General features: G+C 44.5%; 1 protein-coding gene and 1 long non-coding RNA gene across 2 annotated transcripts in view; both read right to left on the minus strand.

The window, feature by feature from the left end:
- Positions 1-11,783, minus strand: part of EZHIP (EZH inhibitory protein) — a gene marked incomplete at its 3' end in the record, with an annotated part of 40,648 nt that extends 28,865 nt beyond the window's left edge. Inside the window, exon 1 of the mRNA XM_082446746.1 lies at positions 8,837-11,783. The remainder of the gene's footprint in view (positions 1-8,836) is intronic.
- A 1,982-nt stretch (positions 11,784-13,765) lies between these two features.
- Positions 13,766-19,987, minus strand: LOC309651957. The gene is made up of 2 exons (XR_014258498.1): positions 15,353-19,987; positions 13,766-14,064 (listed from the first exon to the last, which is right to left on the minus strand). It is a non-coding gene; the product is annotated as an uncharacterized lncRNA (long non-coding RNA).
- Positions 19,988-19,998: the final 11 nt, after the last annotated feature.

The following is a 19,998-nucleotide window of genomic DNA, read 5'->3' on the forward strand; positions in this document are numbered from 1 at the left end:
ATCCCAACTAGTAAATGGGGGGAAATGATGGAGTTGGAAACGCATGATTTTTCAACCATCATATATTAGTGGGTTTAGGGAAGAATCATCAATGATGGTAGAACAGGATATTTCCATAGTCTCCAAGTATCCCCCCACAATATACTTAAGTGGACAAAGGGAAAATAATGACTTCACTTTGGGGTAACCTGGTGAATACAACCTTAACCAAGTGATCAAATTTAACCTCACCAGTACAGAGTAAATAAATAGCATGTGCTGACTGATATAATGCACTAAGAAGGATATACTATCACTCTTGTCGTTTCCCTGGCAAAGATACACAAGCTGAATCTAGTCATGAGAATCGAAAATCAGGCAAACCCAAATTGAGGGGCATGGTTCATACTTTCAAAGCTGTTATGGTCGTTCAAGACAGTAAGTCTGAGGACTTGTTCCAGACTGAAGAAGACTTAAGTGAAACAACAAATACATACAAGCGTGATTCTAGACTGGAGAGTAGAACAGAAAATTATAAAACTTTCTATAAATGACATGGTTGAGATAATTGCCACATCGGAATAAGGCCTGTGATCAGATACATAATAGTACTCTATCAATGTTAGTTTCCTGACCTTGATAATCGTACAGTGCTTACCCCAAAGGATGCCCTAGTTCTCAGGAAGTAACACTGCAGTGCTTAGGGGTCAAAGGACATGTCTGCAGCTTACTCTCAAAAGACTTAGAAAAAGTTTGTATGTATGTGCACCTGCGTGTGGTGTGTGTATAGACAGGAAAACAAGACAGTGAGACAGACAGAAAGAGAAAGGTGGAGGAGAGAGAGAAAGAGAGAGAACAAATATGGGAACTATTACCTATTGAGGAATTTGGGTGAAGTAGAAATGGGAGTTCCTTGCACTATTTTTGAAACTTTTCTCTAAGTTTGAAATTATTTCCCCAAAAAAGTATCTCCCTCACAAAAAGTAACGTGGGCTCTAGATAGCGACTGGGATCATTTCCTGTGTCCTTCATTATTAACTGTGTGATCACAGAAAAGTTACTTAATCTCTGAATTCAAGGTTTTTGACTGGTAAATAGGGGTAATCACTGAGCGTACCTACCTCCTCAGGCCATGGTAAGGATTAAATGAGATGATGCATATAATATGTTTTGAGCAACAGACTGGATGCAGGGAATACTCAACAGAACTTAAGGCTCTCTAACGTTTTTGATTCTTTAAAAAGGAAAGTACATCAGTAACCTAGACGCTTCTGGTCTCAGTACTCAGATCTTACTGTGTCACTGCGGTGCCCGCTAGGAGGCAGACTCTCTGTGCCTGTGGGGGCTTACAGGGCACAGTACAAGTTCGCTTTCACCATGATTATAATCATTAAGCCCGATATTTCTGATCTTAATGCCCAGCCTCCTACCACTCCACTTGGCTGCCTTGGTGTGTTCCTGGGGCCAAAGAAATCCTCACATTAACACCTAGTAGGTACTAAAGTCACTAGACTCGTATGTATGCCGTGTAGACTGTTGAGGGAGAACTGAAATATTGTTCACCCTTCCTTCGGACCAGTGCAGTGGGTTACTGCAGAGAGCTACAAGCTTCCACACATGGCAACCCTGGGGAGCAGGTTTTAAATCTCTCTTTAAGAAGTAAGTACACAGGCTCAGAGAGGTAGCGAGACTCACCCCAAATCACAAACTAGGGAGAGGCGGCACATAGAATATCTCACCCATGGCCTTCCTGCTAACCTGAGCTGTCTTCAGCTCTGCCAGTGCACAGCATCGGTAAGCACCATCTTCCTACCTAGACTATAGACTCACTGGAGGTAGAGAACACCGTTTAGCTCTCATGTATACCCTGGCATTGAACTCACCCCCAAGCACATATTTGGGAAGACGGTTTGTCCCTTTAACCTGGGAAGAGGGATTTCTTTACACATTTCAAGGAGCCTCTAGAAACAAGTTACATGAGGTGGTTTTCTGAGTGTACACTAAAAACTCAAAGCAGACAAGGGATGCCTGATGCCATAAGGCTTTTTGTTTTTGTTTTTTAATGAAACTAGATAGTTTAGTGTAGTTTACATAGGTGGTAGGTGAAGCTACAATGAGCAACAAGAAGAGATACTGGGGACTTCCGTGGTGGCACAGTGGTTAAGAATCCGCCTGCCAAGTCAGGGGACATGGATTCGAGCCCTGGTCCGGGAAGATCTCACATGCCGCGGAGCAACTAAGCCCGCACGCCACAACTACTGAGCCTGCGCTCTAGAGCCCGTGAGCCACAACTACTGAGCCCACGTGCCACCATTACTGAAGCCCGTGTGCCTAGAGCCCGTGCTCTGCAACAAGAGAAGCCACCGCAATGAGAGGCCCGTGCACCGCAATGAACAGTGGCCCCCGCTCCCAGCAACTAGAGAAAGCCCACACGCAGCAACGAAGACCCAACACAGCCCAAAATGAATAAATTAATTAATTAATATTAAAAAAAAGAGATACTGAACAACGATTAGGATGGCAGATTTCTCTACTGAGGAGACACACGGTCGTGGTCAGGGAGGGAAGCCTCAGGGGCTCTGGGGTTTTAATACTATTTGATTCATTGTTTTGGGTGCTGGTCACATAGGTTTTCACATTATAACTGTTCATTATAAATCTCTGTATATATGTTTTATGCTTCTTTTGTATGCAGGTATATGTTATTTCAAAACTGAACCCAACAAAAGAGAATAGGAAGGTCCCAAGACAGGGAAACCTTGAGATTTGAATAAAGGTATTAACATGGCTACGTGAAGAAGATGTTATCAGTCAGAAGGGGTTGGTTACTCATCCATGAAATAAAACACTTTTAATGCCTATCTAAACAGTGTGTGGGTAAAAGTGTCTCTACCAACTTGACTGTGAGTATTTCTGGTGCCTCTGTCAAAGCATTACCTAGTATGAGATGGACATATCAGATGATGTTAGCCTCATGCCGTTAACAGACCAGGAGTCTCTATGCAAGACGTCAACTTTCCCCCATCTTCTGCCTCCTGAATTACCATCATCTGTTTCTTTACAATCTGAAACCACTGAGTACCAGAATTCCGCCCCCTATCAAGTACACACACAAAACCTCTCTCTCCTCTCTCTCTCTCCCCGCCCCGCCCCCGACCTCGCTCTCATCTTATCACACCAGTGCACAGATGTGCTTCAGGGAACACTGTGATAAACTCCTCATCATCTCATGTTCATCTAAGCCGGTCAGGACGCATCCAATATCCTTGACAATCTCTGATTTTAGGTTGGTCATGTGACCAGATTCAGTCTCACATGTTTGGGTCGATGCGGGTGGATACCTTCCGGAAAGTATCATGTCAGTTTTTCTTTCTCTTTGAAAAGGAACCCTGGAAGATATTTTCCCTTTTTGCCTAAATATTACCATTCCTAGATACGAGCCCTGAACTGCCTCAGACATCTGGGGACCAGAATGATGAGGACACTGAGGTGGCTGAGAAAACGAGAGGAAAAGTATCTGAACCCTTGATGACATCCCTGAGCTAGACTTCGCCATGGCTACAACCCACCCTACTTTGCACTTGCAGGCTATTTGGGAAGTGGACCAAACGGTAGTGACTGACAGCTAACTGCCAGGCACTCCTGTTGACCCTGAAGAGACTGTAGTCAACAAACAGACATCTGTCTCTGCCCTCACAGAACGCATATTTTGGGGTAACTGTATAAACAATAAATAAAATAAATGATTAAATTATACTCTAAGTAGGAAGATTACACTGTTATGAAAAGCAAACTAGGTCTGGAATGCTGAGAAACTGGAAATTTTGTGAAGTGGTCAGGATAGGCCTTCCTCAGAAAGTGATCATTTGAGTAAAGTCTTGAAGGAGTTGATGGGGCGAGCCATTAAATATGTGGAGGAAGAACATTTGCAACACAGAGAACAGCCAGTGCAAGAGGCTTCAGTTAAAGTGTAACTACTAGGGTTAAGGTAGACGTGGAGGGATCTAGTGGTAGTGTAGTTGGATTTCAGAGAAACAACACAAGAGCAAATCTTGTAGAAAACTGTAGACCACGTAAATACTTCGAAGGTGTTGCAAGTTGTTGCTGTTCTAAGGCAATAAAGTGTAGTGGCTTAGAATCAAGTGGTAGCACGGGAGGAGGCATTAGACCATGGAAGCAACAGGATTTCTGGATGGATATAATGGCAAGACTGACCCCAATCTTTCTAAGTGAGCATCTAGAAGGATAATGTGTTTTTCTGTTTGTTTCTTTTGTTGTTGTTGCTTGTTTTCAACATCTTTATAGGAGCATAATTGCTTTACAATGGTGTGTTAGTTGCTGCTGTGTAACAAAGTGAATCAGCTATATGCATATGTATATCCCCATATCCCCTCCCTCTTGCGTCTCCCTCCCACCCTCCCTATCCTTCCCCTCTAGGTGGTCACAAAGCACCGAGCTGATCTCCCCGTGCTATGCAGCTGCTTCCCACTAGCTATCTATTTTACATGTGGTAGTGTGTATATGTCAATGCTACTCTCTCACTTCGTCCCAGCTTACCCTTCCCCTTCCCCGTATCCTCAAGTCCATGCTCTACGTCTGTGTCTTTATTCCTTTCCGGCCCCTAGGTTCTTCAGAACCATTTCTTTTTTTTTTGTTTTTTGTTTTTTAGATTCCATATATACGTGTTAGCCTACGGTATTTGTTTTTCTTTCTGACTTACTTCACTCTGTATGACAGTCTCTAGGTACAACCACCTCACTACAAATAACTCAATTTCGTTTCTTTTTATGGCTGAGTAATATTCCATTGTATATATGTGCCACATCTTCTTTATCCATTCATCTGTCGATGGACACTTAGGCTGCTTCCATGTCCTGGCTAATGTAAATAGAGCTGCAATGAACATTGTGGGCCATGACTCTTTTTGAATGATGGTTTTCTCAGGGTATACGCCCAGGAGTGGGATTGCTAGGTCGTATGGTAGTTCTATTTTTAGTTTTTTAAGGAACCTCCATACTGTCCTCCATAGTGGCTGTATCAGTTTACATTCCCACCAACAGGGCAAGAGGGTTCCCTTTTCTCCACACCCTCTCCAGCATTTATTGTTTGAAGATATTTTGATGATAGCCATTCTGACTGGTGTGAGGTGATACCTCATTGTAGTTTTGATTTGCATTTCTCTAATGATTAGTGATGGTGAGCATCCTTTCATGTGTTTGTTGGCAATCTGTATATCTTCTTTGGAGAAATGTCTATTTAGGTCTTCCTCCCATTTTTTGGATTGGGTTGTTTGTTTTTTTGATATTGAGCTGCATGAGCTGCTTGTATGTTTTGAAGATTAATCCTTTGTCCGTTGCTTCGTTTGCAAATACTTTCTCCTATTCTGAGGGTTGTCTTTTCGTCTTCTTTATGGTTTCCTTTGCTGTGCAAAAGCTTTTAAGTTTCATTAGGTCCCATGTGTTTATTTTTGGTTTTATTTCCACTCCTCTAGGAGGTGGGTCAAAAAGGAACCTGCTGTGATTGATGTCATAGAGTGTTCTGCCTAGGCTTTCCTCTAAGAGTGTGATAGTGTCTGGCCTTACCTTTAGGTCTTCAATACATTTTGAGTTTATTTTTGTGTATGGTGTTAGGGAGTGTTCTCATTTCATTCTTTTCCATGTAGCTGTCCAGTTTTCCCAGCACCACTTATTGAAGAGGCTGTCGTTAGAAGGGTAATGTTAATGTTAACTGAGATGACAAAGAACAGAAGTCGACTGTTTGAAATAAGTTCAGTTTTTACATGGCTAAAATCTAATGCCTATTAGACATCCATGTGGACTTCCAAGGGGACAGTGGCAACAGACCCTGCAGTCTAAGTTGGCTATCTAAAGTGGGGAGAGAAGAGGGTACAGATGGCATAGAAAGCCACAGTACTGGATGAGATCACGAAAGGAATGAGCGTAGGTAGAGAGGAGAAGAGGACAAGGATTCAGTTCTGAGCTTTGTCGGTATCAAGAGGTCTCAGGAAAAGGAGGAGAAACAGCCAAGAAGACTGAGGAGCTACAGCTACATGACATCAGAGAACAACCAGGAAAGTACGGTCCTGGAACGCAGGTGTGTATGTGTCAACTTGACTGGATCACGGGGTGTCCAAATATTTGGCTAAACATCATCTCTGGGTATGTCCGTAAGGCTCTTTCCAGGTGAAACTAACATTTGAATCTGTGGACTCAGGAAAGCAGTGTGCCCTTCCCAGCACGCGTGGACATCAAACAATCCCTCGAGGCCTGAACAGAACCAAAACGTGGAGGAAGGAAAAACTGAGCCTTTCCTGCCTGACTGAATGAATGAACTGGGACACTGATCTTCTTCTGTCCTCGGCACTACAGTTTCTCAGGTCTTCAGACCCCGACTGGAATCTACATCGTTGGTTCTCTTGGTTCTTGGGCCACTGGAGTCGAACTGAATTAGGCCACCAGCTCTTCTGGGACTCCAGCTTGCAGACACCAGATTGGGAGACTTCTCAGCCTCCAAAATTGCGTGAGACAATTCCTTTTAATAAATCACTTCCCGTATACATATCCTATTGTTTCCACGTCTCTAGAGAATGCTGAATAATACACCAGGGGAGAAAGTAGTTCCAGGTGGAGGGAGGGATCAACTGGGTCCAAAATTATGGACAGGTCACTTAAGGAGGGGACTGTGACACAGCCATTGACTTAGAAATATCGATGCCATTCTTACGTTGACTGGAACAGTTGCAGTTTAGGTGAAGGTGTACTCGTTTGATCAGAGTGAGATTAAGACAGAATGGGAGGAGGGGAACTGGAGACAGCGAGTGTAGACACTCCTTATGGGAGGTCTGCTACCAAGGGGAGGAGAAATGGCCCCATAGGAGGTAAGAGGGAGTGAGGCAAAAAGAACGTCTTTTTGTCTGTTTTGTGTTTGTTTTTTAAAAATAATAATAATAAAAAGAAATAACAACACCAGTTTGTATGCTGGCAGGAATCATCGAGCAGAGGGAGGAAAAGTGATGCTGATGTCACAAATACTCTGAGATCATGAACTTCCTTTTGGATTGAGCCAATCTAGAAAAGAAGTTTCTGCTCCTTGCAACCCAAAGAATGTTCACTAACAGAGTGAGCAGTGTCTTCATACATCTAAGTCTTTCCTGTTTTATGCCCACTGAGGTATAATTTTTAATAGTGCTCTCATTCTGGTGTGGATGACAAATTACATGGTCACACTAATTAGTTAGGGACATTGGTTCTGGAGCCATAGATTCCAATCCTGGGCCTGCCACTTACCAGCCGTCATCTTGGACAAATTACTTAACTTCTGTGCTTCAGTTTCTTCATATGGAAAGGGGACTAACAATGGCATGTATCTCATGGTGCTTTGCTGAACAAATGAGGTAAAGCATTTAAACAGCTTACAAAAGGACTTGCTAAATATGGTAAATATTTCATAAATATTAGGTATTATTAAATCTGCATGCCACATGATGCAGAATTCTCCTTTACGGTAAAGAATGTAAGCTGCTTCCTGATCCGTTTTTCCCTTTCACACATATAACCTTAAAGGTAATTAGTTTAAGTGCAACTAACAAAGCGAAATTATTCACAACTCCGTCTTATAGGCGAGGAAGCTGGGAAACCGAACAGTTAATTGAGACAGACTAGGGATTTTAAAATCAATGTTAATTTATGGACTGTGTCAAGGTGCCTGGAGTGATGTGTAATATTATGTGTCGACGTGACTGGCCCACGGAGGATGCCCAGATATTAGGTCGACCATTATTGTGAGTGTGTCTGTGAGGGAGTTTTAGATGAGATCACCATTTGGATAGGTAGACTGAGTAAAGCAGGTGGCCCTCTAATGGGGGTGTCCCATAGCAATCACTTGAAAGCCTGAACAGGACAAAAAAAGCTGACCTTCCCTCAAGCAGGAGGGACTGAAGCCTGACTGCTTGAGGTGGGACACTGGTCTTTCCCTGCCTGCGGACTTGAACTGAAAAAGCGCATCTTCTTGAGACGATGCCAGCAGCTTTGCGACTGGAACTTACACCACTGGCTCTCCTGGTTCTCAGGCCTTTGGACCCGGACTGGAACTACACCATCAGCTCTCCTGGGTCTCCACCTTGCCAAATGCAGACCTTGGGTCTTGTCAGCCTCCACAACATGGGAGCCAATTCCTAATAAAAAATCTCTCAATCTCTCTCTCTCTCTCTCTCTCTCTCTCTCTCTCTCTCTCTCTCTCTCAATATCCTATTGGTCCTGTTCCTCTGGAACCCTGACCAATACACTTGGGAAGGCACAAGCTCCTGGTGCAAGTAAAACTACATGATGACATGATGGAACTCAGTAAAGAGTGGGCAGTATGATCACAGGAATTACAGATACCCCATCAGGGTCACAAAACAGGGTTTTAACAAATAATCATCTGATGGTTAGTAAAGGCTGTGGTAGGCAGAATTCTAAAACTGGTCTCCCAACATATCCCACCATAATCCCAGGTACTGTGAATTAGAGGAGGAATCACGTGCACATTTGCACTATGCTGCATGGCTAACAGGATTTTGCAGTTGTAATTGAGGTTATTAAACCCCTGACCTTAGAATAAGGAGATCATCCTGGATTATCCAAAAGGGCCTAATCTAACCACAGGAGCCCTTTAAAAGCAGACCGTTTTCTCTGGCTTGCAGCAGAGGGAAGCAACAGAGATCTGAAGCCCAAGGAGGATCTGACACACCACTGTTTGCTTAAAGATGGAGGGAACCATATACAGGCAGCCTCTAGGATCTGAGAGCAGCCCCGACGACATCCTGCAAGGACATAGTTCAGTCCTGCCACCACAGGAGCTGGATTCTGCCACTCACCTGGATGAATGAGCTTGGCAGCTGCTTTTTCCCCGGAGCCTCCAGGTAAGATCCCAGGCCCACTGACACCTTGATTTCAGCCTTGTGAGACCCTAAGCAGAGAACTCACTTGATGCATGCCACACGTGTTACCTGTGGAAACCGTGAAATAATAAATACGTGCTGGTTTAAGCTGCCCAATTTGCGGCAGCTTGTTACGCAGCACTAGAAAGCTGATACACCGCTATTCAGGTCATTAGCATATTGAATCTGTTGTGCGTAAGGTAATTCTCTGTAGTATCCAACCTACTGGCGAGGGTGAGGAATCATTTCTGGCCCAGCCATAACCACATGAACCTCTAAGGTGCAAATTAAAATAAGCGCCACCAAAGTCGCAGGGCAGAGAATTCTAACGCTAGTGTACTGGAAGATTAACTGCAATACAGAGGCAAGGACAGACAGCCTGCAGTGTGACAGCAACATGAGGGCACGTCCTGGTAAGATAGGGCCATACTCGGTGTGAAGGGCTTGGACACTGGAGCTGCCCACTCAGTCCCTGCACTTCAGGTAAAGCAGAACACTCAGTTCCCAGGCTCTCTACAGGGCAACAGCAGGCAAGCAGTCAGGGGAACTGCAGGTAGTGGCTCTGAATTAAATGGAAATAAATTATTATGAAGAAGGGTTTGATGTCATAGACATTCTTTGAGGCTTTAGAGGTAGACAGACTGGCTCCAACACTCTGTGATCCTAGCTGTGTTTCGGAATTCTAATTTATTAACTGTGTGTGAGTGTGTGTGTGTGTGTGTGTGTGTGTGTGCGCGCGCGCGCGCTCCTGTGTGTGCAGGTGAGACACCTCCTCGATAATCCTGACAAATCTTTACAGACCACTGGGTTTAAGATCGGCCTGCGTGACTTTCTGTACTAAGACAGCTGGATCAGCTTGCCTGATCCCTCTAACCCCAGAGCCTACCATGGCACATGGAACACACGCATTTTCTGACTTTTATACCAGCTCCCTGTATGCAGCAGCTTCTAGTACCAGTGCACTGCTGACTTCCTGGCTTCGTGATCAGTGCCGGCCTTTCTAACAATCTCTCAGTTTCTGAAATGTCCTCACGGTGGGAGCCTTTTTCAATCCCCTAGGCTTTGCAAGTAAAAAGTGACTGAAGCATAAAAATCATTTTAAAAAATTTAACTGCAGAAATTAATTAGTGACTATAAGACTGATAATTTGATTATTTAATTGTTTTGCTGAAAATCACAAATATTCAGGATTAAGGAATCACATCCATGAGCCCCCAAACTGGAATTTTCAGATAGAGGCCTTCATGTTCACAGTCACAAGGTCTCAGTTCCCCTGATCTGACTCCTGATCCTACTGCCTCTATTTTTTTATCCCCCAAATCTTTGTCTCTTCTTCCTCTTTTCCTCTCTTGCACTGTAAATGTACGTACTCCGTGGATACTTCTAATTCAGAAATTACATTCTTTTTTATGTTTGTTTTCCTGTGAGATCCTTAAGGGCTGGGACCATATTTTCTCTGCTCTTCGCTAATCCTGTACGACGTACACGGCATGAAACATGGTAGGCATTGCTGAAGGTTTGCTGAAGGCATTTCTTTCATACTGAAACGCTGACAGCAAAAACATCCACTTGCAATCTGGGAGGACAGTAGATGCATTCTATATAGGTAGCATGTGTGTGGTTTTTGAGTATCATGCAAACTCTTCTAGAACCTAGGAGGTGCTGGAGGACGAGATCTGGTTCATTTGTCCATGTGCCTCTACACAGCACGTGGCACGGTCTTTAGCCCACAGTATGGCTAAAAGCAACAATTCCCAGAACTTAGTCATGTGTAAGCCTTTCCATGTCTGCCACCCCCAACTCTAATGTTATAAGCTTAACGTTTTCTGTAAAGGAAGGTACTATTTGTCATGAGAAAACCTGGAAAAATAAATAGAATGAGGACACAGCAACGGTGTGGAATTTTAAAATTTACATTGGTGACTCTCAAGAACACAGGAATTTTTTTCAAAAACTTTTTAAAAATGTGGAGATATGCAGACAATGGATTGTGACAGCAGTTCTCCTAAATCCCAGCTCTGCCACTTCCTAGCTCTGTGATGAGCAAGGTTATCTACCCTCCTGGGCCTTGATTTCCTCATTTGTGAAACTGGAATAATGGTACTTATGCCACAGGGATTTTATGAAAATTGTCAGTGAGATATGTAAATACCTGACACATGGTAGGCCCTCAAAGAGATTTTATCATCTCTTCTGATACGTAGTTAGGAAAAAGCAACAACAGGAAAAAAGGATTCCTTTACAAGAATTTTGGGAATTACACACAGCAGAAAGTTCATCCGAAGCAACAAATCAAGGATACTTCCTTTGAGATGTAGGCTGGTACTAAAAGCCGTTTGATCGAAGTTAAAGCGAAGTTTAGAAACTAAGAGTCTAATGGGTGTCCTCTCCTAGGAGATCTCGCATTTGGGGAGAACTGCTAACAAAACCACCGATTTTCCAATGTGCCCTGAAATAATAAACACCCGAGGACAAGATGGGGGGGAGAAAGTAAAGGAAAAGCCGTTTTCCTACTGATCTCGAATTCCAGAGGATGATGCCCGGCTCAGAACCCCTGGTCAGGGCCACCCTACCATGCTGCTCACTAATGGTGCACCTTCCCAGAACAGGTGGATTTTACTGGGGGTACCGGGAGAATGTGGCCGTTTTCCTGACCCCAATTTTGATTCCACACCGCACTTGTTGTCTTCATCAAAGGAGCCTGCGAAATGTGCAGAACAGCTTGGTAACCCTGAGAAATCTGTAGTATTGCTTCTGAGGGAACTGGTCTCACGGTGCCTGGGCCTGTGGGTGCACAGCAGCATCGATCAGTAAACTCCTGATCCTCCCTCCTGGGCCAGTCTGATGTCTTTGTGGAAGGAAAGGGCATCCTGCCAAGAACAGGATTCTCGGGCTTCCCTGGTGGCGCAGTGGTTGGGAGTCTGCCTGCCGGTGCAGGGGACACGGGTTCGAGCCCTGGTCTGGGAGGATCCCACATGCCGCGGAGCAACTAGGCCCGTGAGCCACAACTACTGAGCCTGCGCGTCTGGAGCCTGTGCTCCGCAACAAGAGAGGCCACGATAGTGAGAGGCCCACGCACCGCGATGAAGAGTGGCCCCCGCTTGCCGCAGCTAGAGGAAGCCCTCGCACAGAAACGAAGACCCAACACAGCCAAAATAAATAAATAAATAAATAAACAAACAAATAAACAAACAAACAAATAAATAAATAAATAAATAAAAAAGAACGGGATTCTCACACAAGGAAACTAGCTCTGCAACAAGGGACCCTCCCCAGGATCCGCAGTCATCAAAAGTCATGAAGGAGTGTAAACAACAATTACTTTGTTCCTTCACAAGGACTCAGAATAGTCACCTTCCATCTGCCGCAGCAGGAATCAGTGTTGAATATGCCAACATCTGGCCAAAGCAGCTGGGGCGAGAGCTCTGGGATGAAGAGCTCCTGCAAGTGTTAGGAGATGGGATGAAAGCTTTGGAGAGCTGGATCAGTGAAAAAAGGAAGGGAACCCGACAGGACTGCTGGGAGCAAATTAAGCGGGGGTCTGCCTATGCTGCACTCTTTCGGGGGTGTTATCATCGATGAGCCCCGAGTTTCCCGCTCACTTGGGCTATCTACTGCCAGATCGTGGGCAACTTACAGAATGTCCGTCATCTCAACAGTCTGCCTTATGAAGTGGGAATGACAATATCTCCTTTGAAGGAATTCAACTACAAATCCCGTAGTCCTAGGATTCAACGACAGAAGATCAATGAAGAGCCTAGCTTGGTGCCCATCATTGCGTGTACTATTACTTCACATTACTCTCAACTTTCATTTCAACTAGCTCATTACATTCTTTTGCATTCACCGTGTTTAACTGTATGATTATCTTTTATTCTCAAAGATACAATTTTATTTGAAGAAAATATATTATGTACATTAGTACGTGTTCTGCGCAGATAAAGCAAAGTCTATTTAGGTGACGAAGGCCTGAGGTCTGGAAACGCCACCCTAAGTCATGCTGTGTAGTCAGCACAGGGCTGGCCTAGGAGGCATCCACAGAAAATGAGTCAGACATCTGGCCGCGCCGACTAGCAGAGTTTGCATGGCAGCTGATACAGACATGGTGCTCACACAGATGGCACCTACTGGAATAACTGCAGTTTGTAAAACAAAATGTTTTCCCTGTTAGTATCACTTTCACAGATTAATTAATTGATTGATTAATTCGATGAATATTCAGTAGTGCCTTCCCAGTTGTACCAGAAAGTGTCCTGGATCATGGACTGACAAAGACCAATGAAACATGGCCCTTGCCCTCAAGGGTATCACAATGTACCAAGGGAGGCAGACACACTCATTACATCAACAGATATCCTCTGCATGACTACAATGTGTGCTCAGCAAAGTTGTGGGCTGCTGGAGATTGACCAGTGAGCAAGAGACAAAGATCCCTAAGACCAAGGACCTCACAGCTGGGAGCTCTGGGGGAGGACAGAGGTAAGCAACAAACCTAACAAAGAAGTAAATAACAGAGTCTGTCAGTTGATAAGTGTTATAACAAAAGGACAATTTAGGCCAAGGCAAAGGGGATCAGGGATAGGGTGGAGGGTGGGAAAGATGGGTGCACTTGGCAATATGCTGTCCTGTGGCCTGGTTAGCCCTCACTGAGAAGGCGAGAACTGAGCAAGGCCTCCAGGGAAATGAGGAAGTCAGCCAAGCACATGTGGGTGAGGAGCATCCGGGCAAAGGGAAGAGCTAGAGCAAAGACCCTGAGGAGGGAGCCTGGCTGACAAGACCCAGAAACTGCAGAGTCCTGGACCTGAGTGACTGAAGGGAGGCTGGTGGCGTAAAGCCAGAGAGGAAATGGGGCCAGATCTTGTAGGGCCTCGTACACCTTTCTGAGGGTTTCACATTTGACTCTGAGGCATGAACGGAACAGCGCTAGGAAGGGTTTAGTTGCTGAATTAGAGGTCTGTACAGAGGACAAAATCAGTGAAAAGCGGGGATACAGCAGTCAGGGGACCAGAGGGAGTGATCAAAGAAGCAGGAGAAATCAAGGAGCGCTGCCTCTTTGCGAGAGAGTGGAAACACTCACCTGGACTTGACCTCCGTTGACCGTTGGGCTCACACCCGTGACTGTGCACACGTGTGCCGTTACTCACAAAATCACAAACTTACAAGTCCTGTATTCATCCCCATGGTTCATCCGTTAAGCAGAGAAAAAAAAAAAAATGGGGAGGTAGTTTTTTGTTCCAATCCCTTTGTATTTGAGAAGTTTCTACTGAACTACCTACTGTAGCCCCACTCTGAAGCCCTTGTTGTGCTTCAAGGAAAAACAGACTATCCAAGGAACATGATGAAGCCTCCCTTTTCACATACGTGAAAAGCTATGTGTGGAGTTGCCTCTCTTCACTCGTCTTTCATTTTATATTTGTAATAAACAATTATTAGGTGCAATGAGAACCATCCTTTATGATCCATGTAGGCTTTGTCACACTCTTTCATTCAATCAATGTATTTTGAACCCCTGCTGGATGCCAAGTTCAGGTCACTGTGCTGACTCAGGGGGAACAGGTATGTATCAGGCTGGACCCTAGCCTTTCAATTTCTCACAAACATACAGACAGATCATCACAACACTCCTTGATTACAGCCATGACAGAATTAAAGTCAAGGGAGCCCGGTAAAATGGAGGAGGGTCATTTAATCGCAGTCTAAGGGGTGGGTGAGTACACATGGTCGGGAAAGCCTTTGGGGGAGGGTTGAAGTTAATAAGGTAGGTACTTTTATTATCCCCATTTTACACATGAGAACTATCAAGGTCCAAGATACTCACTTGCTTAAGGCTGCATAGCTACTGAGAGAGCCAGATTTAAATTCTAGGGCATTTGGTTTACAAAACACCAATTCTTTCCCACTCACTGACTACTACTAAAATCACATTTCCCGACTCTGCTTCCCTTTAGTACATCTAGAAATCCTCTCAGGTATGTGTGGTCACTCTCCTGAAAGCTGGGTCCAGCTGTGAAGACCACAAGGCTCTCAGAAGGTCTGTAACATTCTCCATCTGCAGTGACAGCTGTTGTGGAGAGCTCCTCCCTCTTAGAATTGCATTTCACTTAATATTAATCGCAAAAGAGGCAGCTCTCGGTTCCATGCCCATCTCACCAAGAAACGCACCCAACTTCCCAGGACCATGCTTCTAATGTTGCTGTCACTTTCCAATCTGCCTGCTCTTTCCTAAATCAGAAAACATGCGGAAATATGTATCCTAGACTTGTTGCGCTCAGAGCAGATCCTCTCAGTTTTAGAACATTACATAGAAGCTGTGTTCTCCTGGGTGCCCAGATCTCCCAGGCAGAAAAAAGTGAGAGCGGAGGAAGTCTGTGCCACAAGGAATGACATGTACTGTGTGTGTATCTCAGCAACTCTCAACACACGCGAAATCTGTCACAGTGAAGGGAAGATTACCTTTGGTGTCAGGCAGACCAGCGTGTGACTCAGCTCCATCACTTGCTGCCTCACTTACTTAAACCCATCTCAGCCTGTCTCTTAAACTGTTGAAAGAAGATTTTGATACTCATTTTTCAATTTTGCTGGTAAATAAATATTACATGCATAAAGCGGACCCTCGACAAACCAAAATCAATGCCCAGGATGATGACAAAATAGAACGTCTTCTTCTCTGTAACGCTAATTCCATTTTATGCTTGCAGGGGAAACTGAACTTCAAGTTGTGAAGTAACATGTCAAGGTGACACCCTTCATTGGTGGGAGTGAGATGGGCCCTCAGGTGGGCTTTTCACTACAGTTTTCAGGAGAAGAACATCCAGAGCGGAAATAGCTTCCTTTGAACTCAGTGACCCTTAGCAAGTGAACACCTTACCTAAGAAGCCAACTCTGAACGTCATCCAAAAATGCCACAACAGAATGTAAACTGGTGGAGCCACTATGGAAAACGGTATGGAGGTTCCTCAAAAAAACCAAAAACAGAGCTGCCATATGATCCTGCAATCCCACTCCCGGGCATATATCCGGAGAAAAACATAACTTGAAAAGATACGTGCACCCCAGTGTTCACTGCAGCACTCTTCACAATAGCCAAGACATGGAAACAACCTACATGTCCATCGACAGAGGAATGGATAAAGAAGATGTGGTACCTATATACAATGGAACACTACTCAGCCACAAAAGAGAATGAAATAATGCCACTTGCAGCAACATGGATGGACCTAGAGATTATCATACGAAGTGAAGTAAGTCAGAAACAGAAAGACAAATACCATATGCTATCACTTACATGTGGAATCTAAAATATGACGCGAATGACCTTATCTACGAAACACAAAAGGACTCACAGACATAGAGAGCAGCCTCGTGGTTGCCAAGGGGGAGGAGGCTGGGGGAGGGATGGACTGGGAGTTTGGGATTAGCAGATGCTAAGTATTATATATAGAATGGATAAACAGCAAGGTTCTACTGTACAGCACAGGGATCTATATTCAATATCCTGTGATAAACCATAATGGAAAAGAACATGAAAAAGAATGTATACATATGTATTACTGAATCACTTTGCTATACAGCAGAAACGAACACAACGTTGTAAATCAACTACACTTCAATAAAATAAATTTTTAAAAATGCCGCAACAAACCGTAGCTCTTGATAAAAAGAATCCTTTTGACAAGACATGGTGACTTTGTGAGAGCACAGCTATAGAGACATGAGGACTAGAATTCAAATACTAACTCCACTCTAAGCCTTCTCTTCTACGAAACGGAAATAATAACTGACTCCTTAGGATTTAACGGGCTGTCAGTTACACAGGACACAGGGCTCAACACAGGGTCCGGCACAAAGACTGACACGTACAAACATTACATGTCTTAACTTCATCCCTTTCCTTCTGACTCCAGGGAAAGTTCAACGGCAACCTCTTCAAGAAGAGGTGGAATTTCTACTGGGAAACATACTTTATTTTTGGTTGGACTTTGATGGATGGCAGTTAATGGTGGTGTCAGCTAGCTCTTGATGTATAAGAAACCACCCCGAATTTTAGTGGCTTTAAACAACTGATTCTTTTGCTCATAATTCTGCAGCTCAACGACTTCAGCTGGGCTCGGGTGACTGGTCCTTCTGCTCTTCTCAGAAGGCTTACTTATGCATCCGTGGTCGGTGCTCTATCGGCTAACTGGCTCTGCTGGGGGCTGGATGGTCTAGGATGGTCTCACCTACACTTCTGGCAAAGGATCCACTGTAAGGTGGGGTGAAGGCGATGCATGGACTGTGGATCTCTCATCATTCACCTAGCCCAGGCTTCTTCACATTGTTGTCATCTTGTTTCAAGAGCAGCAAGAGAGGGCAAACCCCGGTGCACAGGCACTTTTCAATTCTCTGCTTGCTTCACACTTGCTGTGGTCCCATGGCACAGAGCAAGCTCCATGCCAAGGCCAAGGACAATGTGGGAGGCATGCACGTTATCACAGCTGTTGCTGTAACAGTCTGCTACCACAGTGGCTCATGAAACAACCCTGTTCATCAGCGGACAAGCAATGAGCTATAGATAAACCAGACAGCAGAGTGCTAGTCTCCCAAAAAAGATTTCTACTCTTCTTTAGAAAAAGTTAAAACTGTCTTGCCCTATTGTTTTAACAGGTGGAAAATAAAATTATTTTATGAAATTTGGAAAAAAACTAATTTGAAAATTTCCTTGGCATTGCACTAAACCTACAACCTGTGGATCTCTTTATCCAGAAACATGCTATGACTTTGCCAGGAGGAACTCAGTCTCTACCTCCTTCCATATTATAATGTTGCTTCTCCTCCCCCTTCCAATAAATATGCCCCACCCCCGGCACAGACATATTGCATAGGCATAATCTGATGTGGGAGTGATGCAGCAGACTATAAAACGGCACCTCTTGTGAGACAAGGACATAGTACCTGGTCACTGTGAAGCAGACTTGTCATGTGGCTGGGGCCTGTTTGGTCCACACCTCCCTGCAGACACCAGCCCAATCTCCCAGCTTCGCTAAAGTTCCTCTTGATTTATTCAAATATCTTTTAGAGTTGAGTACAAGTTTCATCATTTTCTACTACAACGCCCTAACCATATTTTTTAGGATCCCTCGGTATTTTGTTTACTTTGTAGTGGTTGATATGGCTACTGTGATGTCATCGTTTCCCCATTATATTTTCTACAGGGTTATTGCTGGCATACATGAAAGCTCTTGGGATTTTAAATGTTAATGTTTATTAACTTCTACCATTTAAAGAAATTTATCTTTACATCGTTTCTTAGGTGTTTCCCAAGAATATATTCCTACCATCTGCTAAGAATGACAATTTTGTCTTCTTTACCAAAACGGTAGGCTTTTTTCTCTTTACAATCTCATTACACGGGAAAGAAAATCTAAAATGATATGTAATAATATGGGTGAGAATTGGTATATTTGCCTAGATCCTGACTATAATGGATTTTGTTTCTAGTTGTTTAACATCATTTGTGTATTTGTGAGTATGGGCACACTGAGGTACACAGCCTGTGCTGAAATCTATTTTTCTAGTGTCTTGGGGTTTTTTGTTTTGTTTTGTTTGTTTGTTTGTTTTGCCCGCACCTCGCAGCATAAGGCAGTTCCCCAGCCAGGGATCCAACCCGTGCCCCCTGCATTGAAGCGCAGAGTCTTAACCACTTGGCCACCAGGGAAGCCCTCCTAGTTTGTTTTTAATCATGGTATGTTGCCTTCCTCCAAATGATCCATATATCGGTAAAATATGGTCATTAGCACTAGTATCGCTATTGGTGGAGGTCATTCTCTTCATTTCTCCACCTTATCATTTTCTTCATACAGTTTTATTATATTATGCCCATATATTTTTGTCATATTATGCTCTAGATATTGAGGGTAGTCTTGCCACCAGGAACAGAATCATTTTTATGAGCTATTTGGATATACACGGCGTGGAACAGACCCTGGCAAGCTGAACTAACTTGTTATTTAAAAACCGGACTGTATGTTTCATAACCATTTTCCACATACCTTTCCGATTCAATTTCCCCTTGATGAATGGATTATTTCACTGGAAAAGTGAGTTGTTGTGATCCTGCTTGCCTGGTGCCAGCAGAGGGTCTGTGGGTGAGAGAGAGACAAAGATGCCTAAGTTGCAATAAGGCAAAAGGGAGGGGATATCAGAGGTCTTCTCCATAGGTTCCTGTGAGAGCAGGGAAACAATAAGAAAAAATACAAAGGAGGGGGAAGGCTTTAGGTTGTTACATCTGGGGCTGTGGGAGGGCCACTTCTTGGCCAAGGGGGCAGGATGACCAGACAGAGGTGAGAGAGCACCAAGTGGCCTTGCTGGAGTCCCAGGCCAGGAGGCTCCTAAAAATCAAAATGCAAAATATGAAGGGATTGCCAGAGGCACGTTTCCCAAAGCCTCAACCAGTACTTCTCAGTGAGAAAGAGAGACAAGGGTGGAGTGTGTGGAGGGGAGAGATTCCTGGGATTTAATAAAACACTGCTTTGGGTGGTTCTCCAGCTGTTGGGTGAACATGACCCAAAGTGCAAAGGTCTGAACCAAGTAGGTGAGGAGTTTACTGCTGAGGAAACCGAGGACCAGAGGTTAGGTAAGATGTCAATAGGGGTTCAAGAAAGGTGTTCACTTATGGGCTGTGCCAAGATGCCTGGCAAGGTGAAGAACCTGTTGAAGAAACAAAACTGCATGATATGACTCAGCAAAGATTAGGTACTGTTTTGTCAAGAATACCGAGGATCGTCTTGACAAAGCCGGGGCCTTCCTGTAAGTAAGCCGGTACTCTACCTTATGGGTGATGACGAGGACCATACGCACTTGACCGTCCGTCCTGTGTGTAAAACGACTGCGTGTGTGTTGCCTGCAACCTGGTGGGGAGGGCGAGGAGAAACGTCCGACCGCGCCACAGCCACGTCGGGCTCGAAGGCACACGTGGAGGCAAGCTTGGCCCAAGTCACAAGGCGGGGCATGTCACCCCGGGGGACGGAGATTCCCAGCCCGGAGGTGCGGGGCGCCTGCGCAGTGCGCCCCAGGCGCCGCGCGCTGCGGGAGCCGCGAGACCCCCGCCCCACGCCCTCCGA

The sequence above is a fragment of the Balaenoptera physalus genome, assembly GCF_965194825.1.
Source record: "Balaenoptera physalus genome assembly, chromosome: X".
Taxonomy (NCBI): domain Eukaryota; kingdom Metazoa; phylum Chordata; class Mammalia; order Artiodactyla; family Balaenopteridae; genus Balaenoptera; species Balaenoptera physalus.